The sequence below is a fragment of the Caretta caretta genome, chromosome 12, assembly GCF_965140235.1.
Source record: "Caretta caretta isolate rCarCar2 chromosome 12, rCarCar1.hap1, whole genome shotgun sequence".
Taxonomy (NCBI): domain Eukaryota; kingdom Metazoa; phylum Chordata; order Testudines; family Cheloniidae; genus Caretta; species Caretta caretta.
In genome coordinates, this window is record NC_134217.1 from 8,784,141 (window position 1) to 8,809,341 (window position 25,201).

Here is a 25,201-nt window from a genome sequence, read left to right on the forward strand (position 1 = left end):
ATCTCCCATTAAACCGGAAGCAGGAAATGAAATGATCAGGTTCTGCTTGATAGGATTCTTGATAAAGGGATTCCAATCTGTGAAATGTGTATTTTTGTTGTTTTCTATTTGTACTGCAGTAGCATCTAGTGGTGATCAGGATCTGACTGTGCTTGGCACTCTACACAACCCCCCCTCCCCCCCCCCAAAAAAAAAAAAGCCCTAAAGAGTTTCCAAAAAGCTTTTTCGAAAATGCCACAGCATTTTCAAACTATGGTCCAGAAGACTATAGTAAAGCTCTCCTACACTGCAGTGTTTTGGTCCATTACTGTAGAATACTGTTGTTCCCCCCCCCCCCCCCCCCCCCAAATGGTAAGCTTTTTGCAAATGTCCTCTCCTGTATCTTTACAGCACCTAACCCATTGTGGGTACTCCTGTAATATAAATAATAATGATATGATAGGTGAAAGGGGGGGAGAGAGAAGACAAGCACAAAGTGCATATACAGAAGTCTAAGGCTTCGACCAGGGAATTAAATACCAGATTTTCAAATATATTTTATTTAGGTGCTTAATTTCAACACCAAAGCTTGAAAATTTTGTCTCATGTCGCTGCTGGTGGCTTCATTTTACACGGCATGGGTATAAATACTATTCACTAAGTGCTGGATCCTGCTAGGGGCTGATCAACCCTGGTCCAATCCACCAGCAAAGCACTTAAGCACATGCAGACCACATGAGTAATCCATTTAAAATCAATGAAGCTGCTCATGTGCTTCAAATTGGGCACAAGCTTACAGGACTGAGCCCGACATAAGTTCATCCAGTGAAAAAGAACGGTGTGCAACAACGCCTAGAAATAAGAAGGCTGGAAACAAAATGATAGGCTTTTCTGCGGGAGAAGTTGCTGACTCTGAATGGGCCTGGCATAGTTATTTCATCTAGAAACCAGCTCAACACCTGCAAAATGTTCCCTTTGAGGTAGGTAGATAAGTACAGTGGTTGCCATTAAGCTTTTTACAATTTCACATTTTTGCCTAATCATAATTCCTGAGGTATCTGTGGTATTCCCGTTATCTACCATAGGTAGCAATGCAAATACTGTGGTAGTGGAAGCTACTTGCCATGAGCAGTTGGAAAGATTTTTATCGTGTCCACTTTATTATTTGGGCTAGTTGAGAAAAAATTTTTTTTTGGACCAGCTCTAGTAGTTATCCCCATTGAAGCCTAGGCATAGTAGGGCCTGATTCAAAGCCCATTGAAATCAGTGAAAAAACTCCTATTATCAATAGGCTTTGGATCAGGCCCTAAGTAACTTGGCCAAGGTTGCATAGTGGGGCAGTAGCAGAGATTGGCATTGAACCTAGGTCTGCAGAGCCCAAGTGTTCTGCTCCAATCCTTAAGCCATAAGTAAAATAGAACCCAAACAGAACACAGTAGTGGTGTAAGCAGAGCAGAAATAATGGAGGTCAGAAAAGATGATCATTAAGGGTACAATTTTCAAAAGCACCAAGTCATTTATGAGCCCACTTTTGACAATTAGATTTAGGATCCTAAGTCATTTAGGTGCTTTTAACAGAGTTGGCACCCACCTCTCGCTGCCCCCTTCTGATTAGGCATGTCTGGTTCTTTAGTTCTGGTGACCCCTTTTGGCGGTTGTCAGGAGGATTTGTCAGTGACACAGCGCTCCGGCTGAGTCACACTGTCTGCATGTTAACCAGCACAACCCCCTTCCAGGATATATGGTCACCCAGGGCCTGTCTCTCTCTAGGCCTCTGTAGGCTTTGGTATTTATGTAGTCCAGCCCTGGTACAGGGCTGTATCCCCAGAGCTTCCTCCCTGGAGACACTATCTTCCTGCAGCCCTCCCCAGGCTCAGTCCCTACTAAGTCCTAGCAACCAGCCAGGCACTCCCTCAATGCTCCCCCGGGCCCTGCTATTCTTCCAAGCAGCTAGGCCTGCAGTCCTTCCTTCTATTGCTCCAAGCAGCAACTGACTACTGCTCTACTCTGCAGCTCCTTTTATAGGGCCCTCCTGGGCACTGATTGGCTGCTTCCCCTGCAGCCACTCTTGCCTGCTTGGAGGACCTCTCCACTGCTCCTTCCCTGGGATGGCTGTGGCAGAACCCTGAGGCCTTCAGCACGGGGTCTTTGGGCCTAGTCTACCCCATAACAGTGCTTTAGAAAATTTTACCCAATTCTGACCTTAAAATCTATGAATGTTTGTTGCCTTTGTCTTGAACCCAGGCCCACTGGGTGTTTGGGAAGTAGCCTTGGCCACCGGGCCACACCAACGCATGAGAGTCCCAGGGAATTCACAGACTTGGGTGGGCTCCCCAACCCACTTCCTGGCTGGCCACATGGTCTTGACCCTGATTGGCTGGTGACCGTAGATGCCCATCCTGCTTCCCTTCTTGCTTTGTCTGAGCAATGAGCCATTGCCTGCTAGTTCTTCTCAGACCCATCTGACCCTGACTTGCTGGCTTGTCACCTCGTTTGACTTGGCCCTGCCACCCGCCCTGGCCCCACCTTGCTGTACCTTCCCCTTGGATTGGATCTCCTGGTGACTGGACCCCTTGTGTGAACTCTGACCTCTGATCAGGACTTCCCTTTGACCCTCCTGATTCCTGGACATTACAGGCCTTCATTGTATAGACTGGCCCAACACTCAAACCTGAGGCATACAGGTTCACTTTTTTTTTTTTGTATTAAATCAACGTTCCTCTTAGGTGAAACTATCCATCGATCATTGGGTCTCGGGAAACCATGATCCATTTACTCACCCAAACGCAGGTTGTAAGGCTTAAAATAATTCAGCCTGATCAAATGTAGCATATAGAAATAAGATGAATTTAGCTTAGATTAAAATTTAATGAGTGTTTTCAGCATTCAGCTGTACCATCTGATGAGACCTTTTCCACTGTCAGGTTGCATACACTGTAACTCCTGTTGAAGTTGATGTGAGTTACACGTATGCATGAAGAAAGGGCCCCAGTGGAATTAGCAGAAAATGCCAGAGATGGGAAGAGAAATGGTGCAAGATTGTGTAAGGAAAGGATCATGTCACCCAGAATTAATATGAATTTACTGATGGGTGGAAGGCAGTTCAAGTTTGAGCCCTCCACGTTTGGATGCACATAGAGTCTGGTTTGAGCATCTCCCTCAATTTACGCTAAATGTACCTTTTGTTACATGTAAGATTTTGTGAGTGGGTTTGGCGCTCGTGGAAGAGGAGGACTCATAGCACTGACGTGATCATATGTGCGCTTCCCCATGCAGCTCTGTTGCTGTACCTCAAGTCTGACCTGTAACATCTTTGGCTGGTTAATTCTGGGTTCTTATATAGTCTAATACACTTCAACCCTGACCTGCAACACGTCCTGCTGTTCCAGCTGTAGGCACCTCACACAGCTGTGCCAAAGTACCTGAAACTGTATCTGCAACACTCCCTGGTATTGCAATACCAGGCTACCAAGCAACTTTACTCATGCACCTCTCTGTGCATGTTAGTCTGTATCCACAAAAACAAACACACTTACCTCCTGATACTTGACACTCCATGCAAGGCACTAAATTTAAAGTATCAGGAGGTAGCCATGTTAGTGTGTATCCACAAAAACAACGAGGAGTCCGGTGTATAATAATGCCTGCATCTGTAATTTTCACTCCATGCGTCTGAAGAAGTGGGTTTTTTACCCTCAAAAGTTTATGCCCAAATAAATCTGTTAGTCTTTAAAGTGCCACTGGACTCATCATTTTTGTGGATACAGACTAACACGGCTACCTCCTGATAAGGGAATTAGGTATCCAATGCCCATTGAAATTTGATGAGATTTGGCCATGTAACTCCCTTCTGTGCCTTTGAAAATTTGATCCAAGATGAATTCATGGGTGTAAATCCATGCTGAAGTGGGGTCTTATTATGTGGTGGTTTTGTGATGTGCAACAAATGGGAGAACAGGGTAACACCTACCAACTGATTTTTTATTTGTGTCCTGAGTTACTTTTTGACCAGAGCGCTTGAACAGAAAGACCTTGGTCTCCATTCAGTTCCATGCTCTTACGGTACATTCCACTACACTGGGAAAAACCAAGCCATCCTCTAAACTGAACAACAAACCCACTGCTCAGCCTGCTTTTGTCATCTTATGTGTTTGCCACGGAATGTTTTTGTTGTTCATTTTCAGTGAAGAATCACAAGAATTACGTCACCCAAGGAACTTGCAAGGTCTAAGTAGAATTATTTCTACTGTGCCCTTTGTCAAGCTTTTAAAAAACATAATGATTTTGTGATAGATGCTCCCTTATAGCTTTGTGATGGGCCCTGGATGTATGAATGGGGGCTGTATCAGCACATCCTTGTAATAAGATTCCTCGCTCTGATGGCTGCAGACATAATCACTCATGTTCTATTCACAACTGGTTGTCAGCTTGTATTATTTAAGAGATGGCTGTCTGAAGTGAATTTCTCTACACAAGCATACACAGCCAGCTTTGCAGTAAATTAAGTTGCTCATATACACCTGGTGGTCTATGCCCTCATGAAAAAAGTAGGGGTGTAAGAGTGGGGATGAGGAACTTCTCCCTGGATATTTTGTTCTGAGCTGCACACTGGATGCATGCATTCATCTTTGTTTCTTGCGAACGGCTCAGTTCTCTTCACCTTAGCATGTTTCCTGATAGTTATTACAATTTGTTCTTTCCCCTGGGGGATTACTCTCTATATTCCAGGAAGTGAAAACAGAAAAGAGATTAAAAGAACAGGCTAAGAAAAGGAATATGCAGAGATCCAGCCCACAAATTGCAGCCTTAGTATGCTGCAGATTGCCAGGAAGTCAGATAACCAGCATGTAGAGGGCGTAGCAACACAGGAATTGACACAAAAGAATAGACCCATGGTCCATCTAGTCCCCTATCCTGTCATGGTCAATGTCCAGTTGCTTCAAGAAGAACTTCCCATCTGCCCGCACAGTGGAATTGACACAAAAGAATAGACCCATGGTCCATCTAGTCCCCTATCCTGTCATGGGCAATGTCCAGTAGCTTCAAGAAGAACTTCCCATCTGCCCGCACAGTGGATAATTATGTCTGTCACATAGGGGAAGTTCCTCCTAATCTCCATTAATTAATGATTAGCTTATGCCCTGAACCATCAAAGCTTATAGCCCTAGTTTTAAAAATTCTCATCCACTGTACCTGTGTGTGTTCTCATTATGCGAATACATCTTTTATGTTTGTCTTACTAAGCCCTTGGGCTCTCTGTCTTGTGGCAGTGAGTGCCACAAACCAATTTTGCATCATGTAAGCGGTATGCCCTTTAATCACTTGGGAATGTCTTGCCATTCCCTCTCGTTGAATGCCCCCTTGTTCTTGTGTAAGGAGAATTTTAATAAATGTGCCTGACATACCTTCTCTACACCATTCATTCTTTTGTATACCTCTAGCAAGTCCTCTCCTATATGTCTCGTCTCTAAATTAAAGAATCCCAATCTTTTCAAGCATTCCTCATATGTCTTAAATTATTTCCATTCCCTGTCTCTGGCGCCTGTGTATTTCTGTTATTCCTGATGAGGACGGACCCTCACTTTATAGGAAGGCACAGTATTTTCAATGTTAATTTTCAACCCCATTCTTTATACAGTGTTAGTTCTGTTGGCTGCTGGGGCTTGGAATTTCCTAAATCTGGAGCAGCATCCTTTCAACTGAACTTTTTGCAATTGAACTGAGTGCGCTGGGCGTTGAAATGCAATGTTTCACCAATGTTCTCAAGCTTCATGGTAGGAGTGCATCAGCACACAGGTGTTTCACTAATATAGAGCTGTAGGAATGGGAAGCTGTCTGCTTTGGATGGCCTGTTTTAACATTTTTAGCTTAGTTCAGTTCCCCACTGCCTGAGGTCTTTAAAGCTTCAAAGAATAGCAGATCCTAACTGCACACATTAATAAAGACCTGCCCCAAGGGTCATGATTCTGTTACGTGACACGCACACTTATTGAATGCTGTTGTGATAGGACTACAGTGCACTGTAGATGCTATATACGGTCAATGGAAGCGCAATCTTCCCTTCCTATAGAACTTAAATTCTTACTGCTTCTATGGTAAGAAGCCCTGCTGAGAAACAGGGAGTCAAGGCCCACTTTAGTGAGGATGGGGAGAAATCGCTACAAAGTTCTCAGTGATCCTGAGAAACACTAAGAACTGTAACCCAAAGGCCAAAATATTGCAGCAGACAGTTGTCACAGCCAACAGTCTTGATGACACAACCCATAGGATACCAACATCCATTTAATGACACTTTAGAGGATGTGCAATGACCATATGACTCTCCTCAATCTACGTCATAACGGCATTGGAAACTGGGCCTGTTTTGCTTAACTTGGGCACCAGGATGTTGTAAACTAGGGTGTTGTAAACACATCGTAAGGGGCAAACCAGAGCTTGTTTGCAGGCTGCATTGCTCTGGGCATGCAGGAATTAACAAAAAAGCATCAGAAAGGATAGAGTTTTAGGATACATGAGTAAGCATCTGGCATTTATGCTCTTGAGTTGAATGGCTCATTTACTGTATGCATCTTCTATCTTAAAGGCATTGTTTTGCAGCAGATTGCTGATTCCTGAGTCATTCCGTTTATGAGGCAAACCCCAAACATATCATGCTGCTAAAAGTAAAGTCCACAAAGAACATAATTTCCTGAGGTACAGTCAGAGAAACAGGTTGAACAGCTCATGCGAAAAGGTAAAGCGTGGTCAGTCTTGAATGTCTTTACAGAGTAATGCTTAAAATAATCCAGATTACCAAAACCACTCTGCTGAGACCACATGTAAAGCCTCTTGTCACTTCTTCTTTAACTTTCTGCAACAGCATGTAATACCAGTCCACCGATACTACAGGTAATGATGACTTTGCCGTATAGGAATTACCATAAGAAACAGACCAATGGCGGCATGTCTCACAACAGCCAATGTTGGATGCATCCTAGAAATACTTAAAACCTCCCCAGTGCATTAAATTGGGTGATACTAGACCATGGGGTAGGGGGCAGATTTCTTCCTGAGTTTAAATGACCTTAATAAAGCCTCAATCAATAGCTACCTTGGGTCAAAATATAGCAGAGGCAGCTGGCTCAGCAGAATCGTTAGGGTCTATTTTCAAGGAGGAACATTTTCAGGATATCTCCTAGGAATTCATGCTTGCAACCGTTGACATTAATGAAAATGAAGTGGGATCTCTAAAGTGATCTTTTAGCAGCCCACATGTGGATTAAGATTTGCATGTTCTCTATGACCAAAGGGTTATATGTACTGTACCCAGCAGTCTAATTTGCTGGCATTAAAAAAACCAAACAACTAAATCAGTGTTAGCTAACAGTTACCACAGCTTTTTTCCATTTTAAGTAGAGTTCATCTGTGATTATCTCAGTTATTACTGTGAGGTAACTAATGGAAAACGTTGACTTTTCAATAGTGATCATTGTATCAATTTTTTTCACACGATTCAAGCCTGGATACTAACTTCTTGTTTTCTTTAATCAATGGACAAATACCCTGGTGTGTAATTAACAATAGTCCTTATTTGGTATCCCTGAAATTAAGCAATAAACAAAAGGCACTTGACTGAAACAGCATTGGTAGCTGCTCTGCACAAGTACATTAGCCTCTCGTGATATCTTCCACACAAATGAAAAACAACCCTCATACACAAACACCAACTGTGGATAATGCCTTGAGCAGGCATGAAACAAATCTTAATACAGTTATTTGGGACGGCTTGATATGAGGCAGACACGTACTATGATAGTACAGCACCTCCCCCCCACCCCCCCACCTTTTACCATATCTGCCACATCTTTCCCCCTTAATCCTTCTGGAGAACAGGAAAAGCCACACGCATGCTACTATATTCTCGTCCAATCATTCTGGAGCACAGGAAAAACACATGCTGTCATACATATGATTCCTGACCCAGTCATATAAAACCGTTTCTGCCATCGGTCATCAAAGACACACAACCATATCATAATATGCCCCTTGATTAATCCTCACATATGGAAACCTATGCACACAATCACCCTATGCCCCTTTAGAAATCAATCCCTGAGCATAGGAACCACACACACACACACGCTCCCATCCCATTTCATCCTTTAATTCTAAAGGATGTTGAATATTGTTCTTCACGGATCTAACCATGAGTTGTCCTAATGGAGAGGGAAAAAAGACAATAGATTAAAAAATAATAGGGCAGAAGCACCAGGTAGGTGCCTTCCGATTCCAGTTCAGAGGAAGGCGCTTTTGAGAATGCACTTAGGGAAATTAGACACCCAATCCGCTGTTTTCCCTCATCCTCTCCGCTCCCCCTCAATTACACTGCTTTTTTTTTTTTTTTTCCAAATACAGTCTCTCGCTGCAGCACCTGCATTTCATCATCCTGCTGCTGCTGCAGCTGATAAATCCCCATTTTGCAGCTGAACAGATCAGATTCTGGTATGATCAAAGTCATAATCATAACGCTGTCCCCTGCCCCCAAAGCCCACTTACAGAACCAAAAATACAGGCAGCATGACATCCCCACTTGACAGGCTGGCTACCTTTTGTGGAGAGAAGCTAATTCACCCATGGGTTGCACCTGAAGGATGGGTCAGGACTAATTACTGGTGAAACCCAGTTGAGGAGGGGCTGGGTGGTGCTACAAACAGAGTATGTTTGGAATGGAAGGGGGCTGCTGGGAGAAACTTTGTGGTCACTCTCCTGGTAGAAGGGAGTGAAGAGACGTGTAGGGAACAAGAGGGCTCTTGCAGGGTGAGGGGAAAGCCCAGGGAAAGGCTTGGGAAGAAGAAGTCCCAGGAGGTGGCAGTAAGGGGTCCGTTGGGGGTGAACCTTGACTGCCTATCCTGGGGAACCCAGGGCAGAGGTTAGACTGGGGTTCCCCTACTGGCCACTGGTAAGGTGTGGTGAAGCCCCTGAGAAAATGATGTACAGACCACTGGGCCCAGAATCACAGGTGGCAGGCTGGGCAGAGAGATTGGACATTTGTTTCTGTTGGACTTTCTATTACTCGGGAAGGGGCGGGACTAAGTGTGATCTGGCCGGAGGAAGAAGAGGTAGACCATCACCAGACTGGAGCAACCATCAACAGGGAGACCTAGAGAGGAGAGCCTGCAGTGGAGCAATTCTTTTTAAAAGTTGTGCACATAACCAGTGATGTTACTGGTAAAGCCCAGGTGAAAAAAATCACTGTGTAGAGCAGAGCTGACCCCAGGATGCAGCTACATTGACAGGGCTTACCAAATAATAAATAGCCATTGTAGTAGTTGACGGTGGGTGGGGCTCTCTAAGAACTCTCTAAGAGTTCCCAAATGAAACATACTGGAGACTTGCAGTTCAGTACTGTCCTCATGTTTTGTAAACTATATGGCCCAGAACAAAACTGGACTATGGAAGAATTTTGTCCTGCTTTTGGTTGATGACTGACAGTGACTCCCCTGATTTCCTTTTCCCACAGGGGTTTTGCACACAGACTGCAGAGCTGCCTCTTTTAGTTAATGACACCATTTTCATGTCGGGTTGTTCTCCAGTTCTACCTGATCTTCTTTTGCTAAATGGGAGGAAGGTGGCAATGGCTGATTTCCAGCCCCTTGGATCTTCCTGGATGAAGCTGACTAGGTCTCCCCGTCTTGGGATCAGCCCAAGAGGAAAACAGCAGAGCTGGAGTCAGGACCAGCTCTGCGCTGGGAGGCTCAGCACAGTGTGTGTGTGTGTGTGAGGATTGATTCTCTCTCTCTCTCTCATACATATGCTTCAATTTCTGCTGCTACAAGCCTGCTAACCCTTGGAGCTGGTGGCTTTCCACACTGCCGGAGAAAGTTTAAAAATTAAATAAATTGGCAGGGCCTTTGAGATAATAAAGGCCTGTTCTGATTAATAAAACCAAAACCTTAATTGTAGAAAGAATGCTGCTGTGCTCCAGGACGAGGGTCTGGCATGGGAGCTCGAGGCAGCTGATTCATCCACATGGCATTCTAGCATTGCCATGACAGTAAGAGAAGCCACTTCAACCCCGACACAGGAGAGAAATAAACAAACCGATCTTGCTCTAGAAAATGCAGCCTGCTTGATGATGAAGTCTGACGAGTTACAAAGGCTCACTATCAACAGAGCTAGCCAAGTGAAATCCCTACTCCGGCTCATTTTCTTTGTCCCAAGGCAACCTTCTCCAACTCTGGAAGGCAAGCAGGTGCGATCATAGGTGTAACTAGTCCTGTTGGGTTCAACCTTTTGGCCCCTCACTGGCTGGGTCAGAGGTCCCAGGATCTGAATAAGGACATGGGACCTCTGCTTTTGTTTTTAAACTCTTGGATAGTGTTGGGTAGCAACTTTAGTTTCTTCACCCCTAAGCAAAACAATTCTTGCCCATTTAAAAAAAAAATCAGATCATCCATGGCAGAGACGCCATTTCAAAAGATCTGATCCAGTGGAGTGGTTTAGCTTTAGCTGGCATGGGAAGGAAAACTTTAGCTAAGGAGATCTGCGCTCTAGTGTCAATCAAGTACAGGAGTCCTAGGGTTTGGTGGGAGGACAATTGTCAGACATGGGTTTTTTACGCCCACCTGAAACTGGCATGAGATAGGCCTGTTTCATGCAGTCATTCACCTTGCCATTTAGAAAGACGAGCTGCTGCTAACGGGGCCATGCTACCAAGAGTCCAATTCTCCTTTCCCTGTACAGCAGGTACCCTGACCAATTAACTATCAGCTGGGGTTTCCATTTGCTACTCACATTGTATGTCCATCATAGATACCGTGTGTGATGAAATAAGCTAATTTCACAGCTCTGTTCTATTCCAACATCTTACCACATGGCTGGCATAACCCAAAACTAGTGATAGGCAAACCTCAGAAGGCTTGGATATGAACCAAAATGTGTCTGTTATCCCAGTTGCATCTGGATCTCTTGGGTCTGCAAACCTGGGTTAGAAATGTCATGCAAACAGGCCAGAAATACTCTGCAATGAGCCTTCTCGTGGTATTTCAGCATTTTGGTTTCAGTCCAGCTCAGAACCCAGAAACGAGAAGAGACGTACAAATTAAAGTAATGCGGGAGAAAAAAATGATCCAAACTTTTCCATACCTTCAGAAAACATTTGGGTTGACTATTTAGTGGGTGAAGATCTCTGTCTGCTGCTATTCTAGCTGAAACCGCTCATTAGTTCCTGTACAAGACAGACTGTCACTGGAGCAGCCCCACTCTGTCAGACTCCTCATGTCATATTTTTATATTGCCCAATGTGATCAACTGCAGAGTGGCCTGGAAGCTGAAGGAGCAACTTGAGCCTTCTGTGGCTGTTCAAATATACCTGAAAGACTTGACCCACGCATCCCATCTCGCTTCGTCTGGCCTGACTTCTGAGTCTGTGCTGCAGGAGGCTGGTTCCTGTGTAGCTGCCTCGGAGTACTTTGAGCCAATTAATTCCTTGTAGACATGGCTTTGATTGACAGGTATCATTTACTATGTCATTCTGGTGGGCCTCCATTCCTAAAGAAACTTATCTGCTAGAGAATTTCCTCTCAAAGATGTTACAGGATAAGGAAGATCTGATGCCCGGCTGGGATGCCTTATCAAAATGGCAAGAGTCGTTGCGATGGCATTTTGTGATTGCGGTCTTTTCCCTTGTCATTTTGCTAATAATCCAAAAATCAACCAGCATACCTGATTGTACAAAAAAATAGCCAAATAACTTGACTTTAGCGGTTCCTTCAATTTAAAACCCCTCAGAGAAAGGAAATGATAAAATCAGCCTGGTGTTCGTCAACATGGGACAGATTGAGATGCAGGGGGGGAGGCAGTGAAGGTTTGTGGGAAATTTGGTGGGGAGGGATTGGAGAGCTGAAGTTGCCTTTTACTGTCCAGCGTTTTCCATGCAAGGGCTAGGGACAAGTGCAATCCCTGCACGGAGGCATGCAGGAGCTTTCACATGTGCCTCTGGGATCTATCCATGCACAGAAAGTGGAGAAGGCTTTACTGGGATATGGGATGGTGCAGCCTGTGCTCTCTTCCCATGGGCCAGGGAGCGACTATGCGTCCTGGAGGGGCAATGCCTCATGAAGTGCCCCAATAGCTGAATTGCTCCACATGTGAGCCAATGGTTAAATAGTACTGTCAGCTCAATTCTATGTTTGCAACAATCATCTCTGTGGGCTAAGCCAAGAGTGTCTCTGGCCTACGTAGTCTATCAGGACAGGAGTTTGAGCTGAGAGTAGCTTATTTGCAAAGGGAGAATGGAGTTAGCACAAAGCAGTGTCAGGCCTGGAAAATATCAGTGGTTCATCAGACCATGGTTTCCTTTCTTTCCAATAAAAAGTCCTTGCTGGGCCTTCTCATGGGCATAGAATTGGAGGGAGTGGAGGCAATAGAGCATCCAGTGCAGTTAATGTAAAACTCTCCTTCACCCGCCTCAATAGTTGTATCATTGTAATATCTGAAGGCATCATGAACATTGAATTTGTCTTCACAACCTCACCCCACCCCCCCTGCCTCGGCGAATTAGGGAAATATTATTATCCTCGCGTCATTTATGGGGAACTGAGAGAAGAACTGACTTTCCTAAGGACATGACAGGAAGGCTGTTGCAGAACCAAGAAGCAAATCCAGGTCTCCTGAGTCCCAGTTAAGAGCTTTAACCACAAGACTCTCCTTCCTTCCTCCATGCTGCAGTCCTTAGCAATCCTCCTCCTCCTCCTCATTGACTTTAACTGGGTATTTTGTCTAAATAAGGGCTGCTTTTATAGAGTCCCTAAGCAGCAGTTCACACCACACATTGTAGATGGTGGTGGTAAAAACCTGGTGATTTGTCAAAAGGAAGACATCTCTTGCTCACAAAAAGAGCAGTTTATAATAAATACGTTATGATATTTGATGATACAATTTCAAGTTACCCTGGGAAGCTGAATGCAGATCACACACATTGGATTTATTTTGTGCAGACTGGAAGGGCTGAAAAATGGCTACTGTTGTGTACTTCACTGCTTTGTCCAATAATATTTCACGCCTTGCGACGAGGATTTTGTTGAATTCTGCAGATCAGCGACAGAACATTTAAACACAAGACACACAGTAATTACAGACACGGAAGAGTTTTTACAGATTTGGTGGAACAGCACCAGGTGATGGAAAGATCAGCCATGTCTAATTAAAGCTTCCTACAAAATAAAGAGACTTTGGCTTTTGCTGCAAAGGAAAAAAAAAATCTTGACTCACAGGAATGACGCTCGTGTTAAAATGTGGGATATGGCAGAATGGTTTATTCTTGTAATATTGCTTGCTGCACATGCTAGTTTGTTGTTGTACGGTTGACTGTGTTGGCTTAGGTTTCACACATGGATGTGGTGTTGGTTGTGAGGAAAGATGGCACACGCTCATTTGTTGTTGCTAAGAGCATGCAATTTGGCCCCTCTTTCCACAAAGGCCTATTTCTCACAATGGCAGGGCTGAAGAACAACCTAGAACTTACTAGGGATAAGGGCCAGAAGAAGCTGGAAAGTAAAGTGGGTTGAAAACTAAGGAGTAAGAAAAAGGGGTCACCACTCTCCCCTAAGAACTCCCGAAGAGCAGCTCTGCTTGCAGTAGAGAGCAGAAGCCTTCCTGAGATTGTATTGCACTCTTTCCGTAATTTGGTGCCTCGTTAGTGCTCTGATGGGAGCATTATAAATACCTAAGCAGATGGGGAGGTAGTCGAGAGCGACTGGGGATACACTGTACACCCTAATGGGGTTCTCAGGTGGCATGGGAGCTGATTGATTGATTTATTTATTTACACCATTGAAGTATTTATTTTCAGTGCAAAAAAAAAATACTCATGTGGAATAACGTGCTTAGCAGGCAGAGAGAGAGAGACACACACACACACACACACACACACAAAGCCATAGCAGCGCACAGTATGGCATCTCTGGAGGAGTTGCTGCTACACTTTTGGCTTGTCAGAAATAATATGCTAAATAATCCGCCTAAATTGTGCATTTATTCCACCGAGTAAACATTATATTATACACTTAGGGGGCTCTTGAAAGCAGTTAAAACAGACAAGATTCCCTTGGAAATGTAATAATTTTACTTTATAGGCCTCTTTTCAAGACATCAGGAGCCTGGAAATGTGTATATAAATGTGTGCATACATTTTATATATGCAATTACTGTAACTCTGTGCACAAAGTCTGCATTTGTGCTTGAAAATGGCCAGTTAGTAGCTCAACTTGTTTGTGTCTCTCTCTGAAAACATCAGCAGATGCTGAGAGTGCATGAGGCTTCAGATGTTCTTTCCTGTTGGCTCTCTATGGCTGTCAAGACTGAAGCTGGCAGAACCTCTGTATGATGAAGAGCGAGGCATTCTAGAATGTGAATGATGAGATGGGTTTCAGAGGGGCAGCCGTGTTAGTCTGTATCAGCAAAAACAACGAGGAGTCCTCATGGCACCTTAGAGTCTAACAAATTTTTTTGGGCATAAGCTTTCGTGGGCTAGAACCCACTTCATCAGATGCATGGAGTGGAAAATACAGTAGCAGGTATACACATACACATACGTGTGTGTGTACATGAAAAGATGAGAGTTGCCTTACCAAGTGGGGGGTCAGTGCTAACAAGACAATTAAATTAACAGTAGGATACCAAGGGAGGAAAAATCACTTTTGTAGTGCTAATGAGGGTGGCCCGTTTCAAACAGTTGACAAGAAGGTGTGAGTAACAGTAGGGGGAAATTAGTATGGGGAAATTAGAAATGGATGAAACTCTTGTTATGGATGGACAAGATAATGAGCTTCTGATGTCTTTAGGGTGTCATCACATGAGCGGCCTGAAGGTAGTTTGGGCACCTTAACTGTGAATTTTTATACTATAAAATATTGGTGTTTCTTATAAGTTTAACTTTAACGTATTTCCTGTCTTCTTAGATAGTTGGTTTTTACTAACGACAATAATCCTTTGAGGAGTTTTCTCTTGAAGCTGTCGATATGTGCGCTCAGTCAGAGCTTCAGGAAATATTTTTGGTGACGAATTAGCTGAAAACACACTTCGGGGGGCACTGAAGCTATTCATGAATTTGGGTTGAATTTGGCAAATACTTTCAACCAAAACAAAATGCAAACAAATAAACAAATCCAGGTTTTTTCTCAGAAATGTCAAACCATGTGATTTGGCATCAAACTGAAAAACCAATTATTTGCTCAGCTCTACTGTCAGCCTTAACTTTGCTTGAATAACGTTTTTTGTCTGGATTCCACGATAAGACGACAAGGTCTTTTACAACATGCGGGGGGGATGGGGGCTGAAGTGTGAGGATGGGCTTGCAATTGATTTCAGTTTCCGGAAGAGGGGAGTCAAGTTTCAAAATTTGGGAAATGTTGCTCCAAATCATCTTAATTTTCAAAATGCTTGGGTCCAAAGAGCAAGCTTACAGAGGGGGAGTGCTGACCTACACTTTAAAAAGAGCTATTAGAATCCCAAAGTGACACTGATCACACGGGGCTGCCTTATCTACCAGGCATGTGATTTCTGGAGCATGTATATTTCTGGCCCTTCCAAGCGAAACCACCACATCGCACAGGAGCGAGAACGGAAGCCAGCAGTGAAGGGGTTAAAGAAACGCTACACGTGACTTAAATCCTCAAAAGAGGGAAATTCAGACTGAACAATGAAAAGCTGATATTTCGTTGGCTTCAGCCCATGGAGTTTGTGCTTTGTTTCTTTTCCATCTATTTATGTATTTATTTATTTATATTTTTGCTCAACCAAGACAACAAAGATGGTTCAGCCTAAAAGGAGGTGGAGAAGGGTTTGCAGGACCAATCTGTTCTCTCTGAACCATTCACCCCAACCCATTCTGACCGTTGCTGGCAAAACAAGCTGGGTGGGCTTGGATCTTCGGTTTAAACTGAAGTTGAGAATCCAGGGAGCTTATCTGGAGAACGTATTGTGGCTGAAACTTCATAGAATCATCATAGAATATCAGGGTTGGAAGGGACCTCAGAAGGTCATCTTGTCCAACCCCCTGCTCAAAACAGGACCAATCCACAACTGTGGGTTTTTAGACAATCCCAGTGTGATTCTTATAGTCTTAACTCTACTTTTTTTTGTTTTTGTGGGAACTTCACTTATTCCATCATAGACCTGTAAGCTCAGCTGCGGTCTGTGATGGCACTGACAGAAGGCTAGCACAGCCTGGATGTGTTTTGTACTTGCAGAGTAGCAACCAAAGAATAGGGCAAAAGAGAACTCTCACTTAATGGATCCTGTCTTCAGCCCACCTATCCCCACTACTCCTCGAATTCTTGTCAACTTTCCAACAGATGGGGTGAGAGTGGGAGGATCCTTCATGCACCCAACCCCCAACAGAAATCTGGGGCCAGATCCTCAGCTGTTAGTACCTCACCAACCACAGTTCCACTGACTTCAGTGAAACTATGCTTATTTACGCCACCTGAGGATGTGTCCTGATATTTGGAAACACCAGGAGACAAAGTGGTTGGGTGTAAAATCCTCTGAAGGTTTGCTAACAAAACCTGAAGGAAAGTCAGAGTTCCATACATTTGTTCTGACTTGTTATGTGCACATGTGCCACGATCTGCATTGCCCAAACGTACAATCCTGTGCTGCTGAACACTCCCGGCCAGGATGCCCAGATATACATCCCTTCTGCCACCAGACACAGAGTGGTTGGTATGCCATTAAACACGCAGTGTAAGGTGTACCTTACAAACGAATCCCTTCTGTACCACTGAATGTACAACACCAGGCATGCCCAAATGCATCCCACCATGGATTCATAAGAACATAGGACCGGCCATACTGGGTCAGACCAAAGGTCCACCAAGCCCCGTATCCTGTCCTCAGGTGCCCCAAAGGGAATGAACAGACAGGTTATCATCAAGTGATCCATGCCCTGTCACCCAATCCCAGCTTCTGGCAAACAGAGGCTAGGGACACCATTCCTGCCCATCCTGGCTAATAGGTCCAACAATGGCTATCTTCCATGAATCTATCTAGCTCCCTTTTGAACCCCATTATAGTACTGGCCTTCACAACACCCTCTGGCAAAGAGTTCCAGAGGTTGACAGTGCATTGCATAAAAAAATACTTTCTTGTGTTTGTTTTAAATCTGTTACCTATTCATTTCATTTGGTGACCTCTTGTTCTTGTATTATGAGAAGGAGAAAATAACACTTCCTTTTTTACTTTCTCCACGCCAGTCATGATTTTCTAGACCTCTATCATATCCCACCTTAGTTGCTTCTTTTCCAAGCTGAAAAGTCCCAGTCTTATTAATCTCTCCTCCATACGGAAGCCGTTCTATACCCCTAATAATTTCTGTTGCCCTTTTCTGAACCTTTTCCTATTCCAATATATATTTTTTGAGATGGGGCGACCACATCTGCACACAGCATTCAAGATGTGGGCGTACCATGGATTTATATAAAGACAGAAAATATCCTATTGCCTCATTATCTATCCCTTTCTAAATGTCTGGTGCCAGCTGGGCCCGGCAAATGCCCACAACCCTATGCAGCTGCATATACTCTACCAATGGAACATAAAATTCCACATATGTCTGAAATCACACCCTGTGCTGCTGAAGGGACCTTTGCCAGATGCCATGTGAGTGGCAAGGGAGCTGGCGAGGCTGCACCAAAGAAACCATTCACATTGTTCTGGGGCACAAAATACTCATGAGAAAGAGCTCTGCCTCTGAGAACAAACGGGAGGCAAACATGCGGCGGTTGCACTGAGAAGCATAATACAGTTGTGTAGCAGCCAGGCAGCTCTAGTGTGTCAATTCTGGCTCTCTCAAGGCTACAGTAAAAAGAAAAGGAGTACTTGTGGCACCTTAGAGACTAACCAATTTATTTGAGCATAAGCTTTCGTGAGCTACAGCTCACTTCATCGGATGCATACTGTGGAAACTGCAGAAGACATTATATATACAGAGACCATGAAACAATACCTCCTCCCACTCTACTGTCCTGCTGGTAATAGCTTATCCAAAGTGACCACTCTCCCTACAATGTGCATGATAATCAAGGTGGGCCATTTCCAGCATAAATCCAAGTTTAACCAGAACGTCTGGTTTCTGTCCAGTTGTAAGAATGCTTGATAGACCCATGGAAAAGAAGCCCTTGAGGAATTCCACCATGATTTCAACAATTTCCATCCCACCATCAACCTCAGCCTGGTCCAGTCCACACAAGAGATCCACTTCCTGGACACTACAGTGCTCATAAACAATGGTCACATAAACACCACCCTATACCGGAAACCTACTGACCGCTATTTCTACCTACATGCCTCCAGCTTTCACCCTGACCACACCACACGATCCATCGTCTACAGCCAAGCTGTGCGATACAACCGCATTTGCTCCAACCCCTCAGACAGAGACAAACACCTACAAGATCTCTATCAAGCATTCTTACAACTACAATACCCACCTGCGGAAGTGAAGAAACAGATTGATAGAGCCAGAAGAGTTCCCAGAAGTCACCTACTACAGGACAGGCCTAACAAAGAAAATAACAGAACGCCACTAGCCGTCACCTTCAGCCCCCAACTAAAACCCCTCCAACACATTATTAAGGATCTACAACCTATCCTGAAGGATGACCCAACACTCTCACAAATCTTGGGAGACAGGCCAGTCCTTGCCTACAGACAGCCCCCCAACCTGAAGCAAATACTCACCAGCAACCACATACCACACAACAGAACCACTAACCCAGGAACCTATCCTTGCAACAAAGCCCATTGCCAACTGTGCCCACATAGCTATTCAGGGGACACCATCATAGGGCCTAATAACATCAGCCACACTATCAGAGGCTCGTTCACCTGCACATCCACCAATGTGATATATGCCATCATGCGCCAGCAATGCCCCTCTGCCATGTACATTGGTCAAACTGGACAGTCTCTACGTAAAAGAATAAATGGACACAAATCAGATGTCAAGAATTATAACCTTCATAAACCAGTCGGAGAACACTTCAATCTCTCTGGTCACGCAATTACAGACATGAAGGTCGCTATCTTAAAACAAAAAAACTTCAAATCCAGACTCCAGCGAGAAACTGCTGAATTGGAATTCATTTGCAAATTGGATACTATTAATTTAGGCTTAAATAGAGACTGGGAATGGCTAAGTCATTATGCAAGGTAGCCTATTTCCCCTTGTTTTTTCCTACCCTCCCCCCTCCCCCCCAGACGTTCTGGTTAAACTTGGATTTATGCTGGAAATGGCTCACCTTGATTATCATGCACATTGTAGGGAGAGTGGTCACTTTGGATAAGCTATTACCAGCAGGAGAGTGGGGTGGGAGGAGGTATTGTTTCATGGTCTCTGTGTATATAATGTCTTCTACAGTTTCCAAAGTATGCATTCGATGAAGTGAGCTGTAGCTCACAAAAGCTTATGCTCAAATAAATTGGTTAGTGTCTAAGGTGCCACAAGTCCTCCTTTTCTTCTTGTGAATACAGACTAACACGGCTGTTACTCTAAAGGCTACAGTAAGGGATTTGTCCTTTTAATCTGACTCAAACCTCTCTGCTTCCTAAAACGAGGCAAAGGATTTGGAATATGCAGCAACGCTGTATGGCAGGGTGAGGAGGGAATGTCCTGCTGGGACAGATAATGTGCTGTATTAAGGCGTGGGAAAAGCCCAGTTTCGCACTCTTTTGCCAAACAAGAATGGTAAGGCAGCAGTCCGACTAGGTTGAATAATTGGATCAAGTCTAGACCTTGACAAATAAGAAACAAAAGTGGTGTTTAGTTAGGGATGATCAGAGCTATTAAATCAATGAATGTGTGAAATGGTTATTGCTGGGCCCAGGGCTCCCAGAGGCAAACCCTGACCTTAGCATGAATGTCTTGGCTGAGCACTGGGGATTGGGATCCTCTCCTGAAATGCAGATTAGCAGTGAATTTACTCTATCTCCACAGAGGTGAAAGGTCACTTTTGTTTGCCTTGTCTATTGCAGCCTTTGGTGCACCCCATAGACATTAATGTATTTATCCTCCCAAAAGGAGGTAGGGAAGTATTAATAGCCCCCAGTGTACAGAGGGGGACCTGAGACACAGACTAAATAGCGGCTTGTCCAAGGCCACTCAGGGAATCTGTGCAAATCCATGTGCAGAATCCAGATCTGTTTTATCCTAGCCCAGGGCCAGCTCTCATAATCATATTGTGAGTCTCACCATATTTGCTGTTTTTTCCAAAAGCCCCAGCCCCTGGAAGCATGTGCCTATGTGAGAATCTCAGCTTTCACAAAAATGAAAGGCGAGTTTCTAGCTCTCCTGGTGGCAGAGAACAGCTTGAAAACCTGTCCCAAGCAGACACTGAAGATGCAAATAACCATCCTTCCCCATAATTCATTTTTTAAAAAAACCCGGATTTTTAAGACCAATCTTACGATTGTTTGGACCTGACCGTGATCTCTGAACACTTGGTCATACCCTGCCCCACTCCAATGCAATACTGTTGCAAAAGAAGCAAATGCAATTTGGGGTTGCATTAACAGAGGTATAGAGCATGCAAATCATGGGAGGCGATAGTAGTGCTCTGCTCGGCGCTGGTTAGGCCTCAGGTGGAGTACTGTGTCCAGTTTTGGTCACCCTGTATAGAAAGGATGTAGAGAAACTGGAGAGGATCCAGATGTGAATGACGAAGATAATCAAAGGGATGGAACGCAAGCCATGTGCTCAAAGGCTGAAGGAACTGGGTATGTTTAGTTTGGAAAAGAGGAGATTAAGGGGGACATGACAGCGGTCTTCAAATGCTTGAAAGGTTGCCATAGAAAAAGATGGACAAAAATTGTTCTCTCTTGCCACTTAGGGCAGGACAAGAGGCAATAGGCTCAAACTACAGCACAGCAGATTTCGATTAAATCTCAGAAAAAACTTTAACTGTGTGTAACTTTGTAACAGCGGCTCCTCTTGAATGAATTAAAACCAGGATAATATGACTCTTTCACTGGAGCAAGAAAGTTAGATGGAGAAAAAGGCTGATAGCAATGAAATGCAAAGGAGAGACAGAAGGGGAGAGTAGAAAGATGAATACAGTACATCACTGGCTCAGGCGTCTGATCAGGCCTGTTCTACAGTGCTGTCCCTGCCTTTACTACAGGTACCTTGCTGTAACCTGCTTTGCTCTGCTTTCTAGGTTGCACCTGCATTAGGAGAGTCACCCTTCTTTAGCCTCTCCCCCCATGCTCTGGCTGCAGCTGTGCAAGCATTCCCCTGCTTTCTAGTCTCCTACCAGCTGGTTCCCAGCTTGCACCGGTGCTGCAGCAACATCTGAATTCTGCTTTTTTGTCTCTTCACTGTAGTCAGCTCTCCACCTCAGACCTGCAGTACTGCACCCTTCCAAGAGACCCTTGCTTCCTAGACCCCCCTCGGTCTGGTCTCTAGCCGAGCTTCCACTCCAGCATTACAGAAGCTCCCCTTTCAGTCTTCCCCAGTTCCGCTCCATGCGGCAACCTCACGGTTCTCCTCCTTTCCCCTCTTTTCCTGTGCTCTGCTTCCCAGTTCAGATCCTTACTGATGTAAGGATAATAGCCCCATCCTACTCCACCTCTAACAATAAAGTCCCCTAGCAACCAACCGACAATGCCATTCATTTGCTCCATGACAGCCTTGTGCTCATTAGCGAGTTTCCACTGAATAACATGCTTTAATGTGTCTGTGCATGACAGACTCTGCCAGATTCTGTCTGAGCTGAAGGCAATCGCTCTGAAGCGGCTCAGGCAGAGAGGTAAGCACATTCTGCAGGAGTGTAGCAGTGCCCTTGGTTTAGGAATCTGCCCCGCTGTTTTCCTGATCCTTCTTAAAAATTAGGATGAACGGGGCTCAGGACTAATACTGTGCGAATAACTGAGTATTTGGTTTGGGTGCAGGTCTGAAACACCAGGAGATTGGAGGAGGGGGAACAGTTGAATTGTTGTGGTTGACCCAAATTTGTGCGTGTATATATTTTTTGCACAAAACCCTTTGCCTTGCACTACTCAGAACATCAGTCTTGGGATGAGTGCGTTGCTTTAATGAGGAACAGACACAGGCCAGCAGCCTGTGGTGGAGTTGCCATCTTTACCATGTTGCTCTCTGTACTCATCATGCGGTGATATTGTATCTTCACCTCGTAATGCAAATGTGAACAAGTCACAGAGTTGCACTGCCTCTAGGAGGCTTTTAAGAGCTCTCAGAAAACAGCTCTCAGAATCTGCACCTGCAAATAATTCAGTGGGCGTTTAATAGCTCCGAGCCTAGACGCGCATGCAGGTCAGGTAACCAATCAGGACCGTGTTATAAAATAGGACCATTATAAAGAACCACAATTATTTTGATGAGCAAAATCAGAGGCTGAGGTCAGTCAGGGCCTTTTAAAAATCAGGGCCTTAATTTCCTGGCTGCTTGTTTGTGGGGCAGCAGCCCCCTCAAAATCCAGGCTATTCCTATGAAAATCCAAATCTGTAGTACTTGCTGACTGAAAGCTAGGCAAGAGGCCTGACAACCATACGGCAGCTGCAGACACATGGGGAAGCTGGGTTGCTCAATTTAGATTCTGGCTAGAGAGAATTCATGACCCTGCTATTCTCAGGTGTTTAACCATTCTGAACAGCAAACACTTAACGAATCCTAGGAAACCTCTGCGTGTGTTTCTAAGAAACTCCCTTTGCATAAAGAGGTCTGGACCTGTGCCACTGTATAAATCAGCACTCGGCCATGTGGCTTAACAATTAACCTTTTTCTTCTGCCCCCTCTGCATGATGACATGTATGACACTGACACATTACATGTTGGTTGTGTGTTACTGCTCTGTATGACACTGGCCTCTTTGGTTTTGCTAAAAAAATGACCCCAGTAGCCTCTAGTAATGGCCCCAAACCTTGCTGTATCAGGACTGTACGAGGAGGGTGGTTGGGATCGTTACTCAGAGTATTCCATGAACTAGATTCACCCAAGCTAGCATAAAGAATTATAAATCACACATCCTTGTGCCAGCTACTCCCCCGACATCTCAGGGGGATAGTCACCTGGTTGCCACAGCGTGTCTTCCCTTATGGTTATAGTACGCTAAGGGGGTGCAGCTTTAAATTTCAATCGGGACTCCATGAGAGCCTTGTCAACAGTGCATTGTTGCTGCAGCCATGGCCCTACCCCAGCCAGTGCTGCCCATCTTCTTGCACCCCAACGGGTCTCCCCGCAGAGGAGACATGGTGATTGTTTTGCTGTGAGCTTTCTGTCACCATCAGCGGCCTCCACAAGAGTCTATGACAGTAGAAACTGGCACAGACCTGAGAATGAATTGGTGGAGCTGAGTATAGAATTTCTTCCAAGAACATGATGGACCAGTGACCTGTGGCATCAGTCAGTGCATCTCCCTTAAAGTCAGTTCAAAGGGACTAGGGAGGTTCTGAATTTTTGGGGCCAGATCTTCACTGGGTGTAAGTCAACCTAGCTCCACTGATTTCGGAGTCTGAAGAGAGGAGGCTCATTGACTTCAATGACGCTACGCTGCTTTGCAGCAACCGAAGATGAGGTGTTCAGCGACATCACAGAGATCACCACCTCTGGAGTCGCACAGCTGCCAAAATTAGGACATCTAAATGGTCCACCAATGAGGAAAACGTCCACTGGAAGCCATTTGGGGAGAAGGGTACAAGACTATACTAATGAGCACACTGTTGTAATGTGAGTGGCTAGTGCCAAAAGGCAGAGCTGATGGAAAACTGGGACTGTGAACATACACGTAAGGGGCAATAACAAAAAACACAAACCTACCGCCCCACCAAAAAACAAGCAAAGAAACAATTGAAAAAATCTTGGTGGCAGATTGCAAGCTCCAGCTGCCTTAAGTGTATTTCAAAATAAAAATACACAGTCAAACAACTAAAATATCCCTGCACCAAATCTGTCACCTACAGCCCTTTCAACGGAACATTCTTACTTTGTTGTTATCTGTCAGCCACAGATGTGAGCAGATTACATAGCAGTTAGCAATGGGACTCCACATGTTTCTGCAAGACAAAGCATAAGCCAAGTTCCTGGATCTGGGATTTCTTGACCCAGGGCAACCCCCTCTCTCTGACCAGCAACTCTTTCCCAAAAATGTAAAGGCCATCCCAGGATAGGAAGAAAGGAAAAGCAAAAAGATGATGCGCAAGAGTCTCTGAAATATGAAGTGTTATATTTAAAATCCCAGCAGCCTGGTACCACAGACAACTTTGTGTGTCTAATACTGCATTTTCCTATCTCTACATAATCTAAACTTTCTGGTTGTCTTAGATTTTTTTTTTTAAAAACAAGATAATTCCCATGGAGGGGGAAAGGGGGGAGTTAATTTTGGCTTGATTCTGCCATTGTATTTATGCTGAGTAGTTACTATATCAGTAGTCTTCTGAGTTTGGGGATAGCAAGGTACTACTAAACATGAGTAAAGGTGGCAGAATCAGGCCTTCAGAAATGCAGCCACTTCTGGGTGGGCACAGCGCATAAGTTCACTAACCCCCAATAACAATAATTTAGGACAGAATGAAGAGAGTGCTCTAGTATATTTTCTGATATTTAAAATGCTGGAATGTGGTTTTTGTTTTTTCACAAAAGTGTACAGAATTTGAACACCCTCGCTCTCCCCATCATTTGTCAAATTCCTTTTGCTACTAAACAACGCATTTAAGGACAACACACATGGTAATGTGCGGTTCCCTCACTGTGGATTAGAAAACCGATTTAAGTCCATCAGAAACCCTGTGGTCCTGTTTAGGATCATGGGTATCGAAACCAAAGTCATAGGTTCATAGAGTCCAAGGCCAGAAAGGACCCTTGTGATGATCTAATCTGACCTCCTGTGTCACACAGGCCAGAGAACTTCCTCAGAATAATTCCTTTAGAACTACTGCGCATATTGTTCAAAACACCAATCTAATCTTGATTTAAAAATTGCCAGTGATGGTGAATCTACCATGGCCCTTGGTAAATTGTTCCAATAGCTAATTACCCTCACTGTTAAAACTTTACACCTTATTGCCGGTCTGAATTTGTCTAGCTTTAACTTCCAGCCATTAGATCTTATTACATCTTTGTCTATCAAATTGAAGAGCCCATTAACAAATATTTCTTCCCCATGTAGGTATTCATAGACTGTGATCAAATCAGTCCATTTAAACCAGGCACTAACATCAATCCACGAGG

General features: G+C 44.4%; 1 protein-coding gene across 2 annotated transcripts in view; it reads right to left on the reverse strand.

Moving 5' to 3' along the window:
* GNAO1 (G protein subunit alpha o1) overlaps positions 1-25,201 on the reverse strand; it is a 297,622-nt gene that overhangs the window by 55,768 nt on the left and 216,653 nt on the right. The window lies entirely within an intron of this gene.